This window comes from Chiloscyllium punctatum, chromosome 26 (genome assembly GCF_047496795.1).
Source record: "Chiloscyllium punctatum isolate Juve2018m chromosome 26, sChiPun1.3, whole genome shotgun sequence".
In the NCBI taxonomy this organism is placed as follows: domain Eukaryota; kingdom Metazoa; phylum Chordata; class Chondrichthyes; order Orectolobiformes; family Hemiscylliidae; genus Chiloscyllium; species Chiloscyllium punctatum.
The window spans coordinates 70,919,037-70,922,180 of NC_092764.1; the positions used below are offsets into that span (position 1 = coordinate 70,919,037).

General features: G+C 46.2%; 1 non-coding gene across 1 annotated transcript; it reads left to right on the top strand.

Moving 5' to 3' along the window:
* Window positions 1-1,806: 1,806 nt before the first annotated feature.
* On the top strand, window positions 1,807-1,878 carry trnag-ucc (transfer RNA glycine (anticodon UCC)). Its single transcript has one exon. It is a non-coding gene; the product is annotated as a tRNA-Gly (tRNA).
* The last annotated feature ends 1,266 nt before the right edge of the window (window positions 1,879-3,144 follow it).

Here is a 3,144-nt window from a genome sequence, read left to right on the forward strand (position 1 = left end):
CTGGGAGGGATACCTCTGTGGAAGGACCGTTGGTGGAGGCTGAATTTGCTCAGAGCTTCTCACTGAGCCGCGGCGTCAGTGGGCATTCAGTGGGAAGTCTCCATAGTAACCCAACGTTGTGGGGGCTGGGCCCATTAAGGTCGATGGTCATGGTCTCATCAGCCCTGGGATCTCGCTGACTGACCAATCTACACGATGTGGTTTGACGCAGTACGTCTGGTTGGGTCCATAACCTGCGTTTATGACAGTCGGCTGGGCAAAGAAAGAAGAGCAAAACTTTGTCGGACCTTCCTTGAGGAGGTGAAGTAAATCAGGAGAGCAATGGATTGTACACGGTCTGTAGAATGAACAGATGAAAGGGACCAATTGCCCACTGTCTATTAATTGCTTTCAAATGAAAATGAAGCCCATTTCTGTCCTCTTGACAGATTGCATTTTCTCCATGTTGATTCTTTGTGCTAAATAAAAACGATTATTGATTTGAAACAAAGGTAACTTTGGGCATGATTACATTCAGTAAGGAAATGAATGCTGATTCCGACACGAGGCTATTATAATGAGATTGTGGCATTCATTTTACTTCTGCAGTGGAAATTTCAGACTCCAGGACGGAATTCACACTTTAATGGTAAAACTCAAGCAGACCGTAATCCGTCTGTAGAGAAATGAATTGAGGATTGAAGTTGTTGATAATACAGTGAATAACTTGGAGTGAGCTATTCAATTTGGCCACTTATAGTATCAGCAATTAAACCGCACATTTCAAAATTTCATCAGCAACTACAGGAGCTGGAAAGCAGTCAGAGGGTGCTTGGAAACTTTCAAAGCAAGTTTTGTGTTTGAGATGCAACCAAACAACTGTGCTGGCCACTGTTATAGAGTCATAGAGATGTACAGCACAGCAAACAGACCCTTCGGTCCAACCCATCCATGCTGACCAAATATCCCAAATAGATCTGGTCCCATTTGCCAGCATTTGGCCTATATCCCTCTAAACTCTTCCTATTCATGTAGCCATCCAAATGCCTTTTAAATGTTATAATTGTACCAGCCTCCACCACTTTCTCTGGCAGCTCATTCCATACACGTACCACCCTCTACGTGAAAAAGTTGCCCCTTAGGTCACTTTTATATCTTTCCCCTCTCACCCTAAACCTATGCCCTTTAGTTTTGGACTCCCCCACCCTGGGGAAAAGACCTTGTCTATTTACCCTATCCATGCCCCCTTATGGTTTTATAAACCTCTATAAGGTCACCCCTCAGCCCCCAACGCTCCAGGGAAAACAACCCTAGCCTATTCAGCCTCTCCCTGTAGCTCAAATCCTCCAACCCTAGCGACATCCTTTGGAGGCAGGAGTGGGGCTGCCTTGAGAAAGAGATGTGCTTTACATCACCTTTGATTTTACTTTAAGTGGCGATACGATTAAATGGGACGTGGAATGGGCATCAGACCACTCTTGCCCACGCTGGGTTAAAATCAGGGAATGGTCCAGAGGAAATCACAGGCCATTGTGAAGTCACTCCCTTCCCAGCATTCACGGTGTGGAGGAGTTGGGGGAAACCACAGGATGGTAACTCAACCATTTAATACAGGGCTTTCAGTCTGCCTGATGGTGGGACTGGAAAGAACTCTTTGTACTTAAGATGCTTTCAGGCTCTGAAACCAAAGGGGAAGCAGCAAGGGGAAGCAGGGAAACCTGGAAACATTAGGAGCACAGAAGTCCTGCTAAATTTAAAAACAGGCCTTTGTTGAAATTTGTCTTCCATTTTCTGGTGGTCAGGTTGAGATGTTGAGTTAAAACATGGGTGATGGTGGTATAGTGGTGAGCATAGCTGCCTTCCAAGCAGCTGACCCAGGTTCGATTCCTGGCCATTGCAGTGTTGTGGTTTCTAAACTAGGTTGAGATGTTACTAGAGTACAGAAAACATTTACAAGCATATTGCCAGGACTCAATTGTCTGAGTTATAGGGAGAGGTTGGACAAGCTAGAACTCTTTTCTTTAGAGCGTAGGAGACTGAGAGTGTACCTTATAGAGAGGTGTATGAGATCATGAGAAGCATTGATAGGGTGCATGTCCTCAGTCTGTTTCCCAGGGTTGAGAAGTTGAGGACCAGAGGTCATCAGTTTAAGGTTAAAGGGGAAAGAATAAAAGGGAACCTGAGGGGCAACTGTTTTACGCAGAGGGTGGTACGCATATGGAATGAGCTGCCAGCGGAAGTGTTTGAGGCAGGTACATTAACAATATTTAAAAGGCATTTGGACAAATATATGGATAGGAAAGGTTTAGAAGGATATGGGCCAAGTGCAGGGAAGGACATTTTGGTCGGCATGGACAGGTTTGGGTAAAGGGCCTGTCTCTGTGCTGCAGGACTCCATGACTTTATGTTGGGTTGGGGACTGGTGAGGTGCAGTAGGGACCACATGAGAGAATGGACGAGTGAGATTGCATGGGAATAACACAAGAGAAGCTTGCAGAGAGGGAGATAGATCTTGCCACATTAGCTCAGGAGAGCTGAGCTAAGGAAACACTTCTGCTCCTCCTGGCCCACAAACAATGCTAGAGAAAAGCACTTCCTGGCTGCAGCTGGGGGTTCTCAACCCTGGGATGTCTAGAAGTTGTTAAAATGCTGAAATAAATCTGAAACATATAGCTTCACTTAAGTCTAGTAGGATTAAGAATTAAGTAGAATGTCCAACACATTTTATGATGTGGGAGCTGGCTGATCCCATTGGGAATGGCAGGGGCCACGTCTGCAGCAAGTGTTGGTTGCTGGAAGAACTCCGGATCAGAGTTGATGATCTGGAATCTGAGCTTCAAACACTGCGGCACATCCAGGAGGGGGAAGAGTTACCTGGACGCTTTGTTTCAGGAGGCAGTCAAACCTGGTAGAGATTAGATTAGATTACTTACAGTGTGGAAACAGGCCCTTCGGCCCAACAAGTCCACACCGACCCTCCGAAGAGCAACCCACCCAGATCCATTCCTCTACATTTACCCCTTCACCTAACACTATGGGCAATTTTGCATGGCCCATTCACCTGACCTGCACATCTTTGGGCTGTGGGAGAAAACCAGAGCACCTGGAGCAAACCCACGCAGACACAGGGAGAATGTGCAAACTCCACACAGACATTTGCCGGAG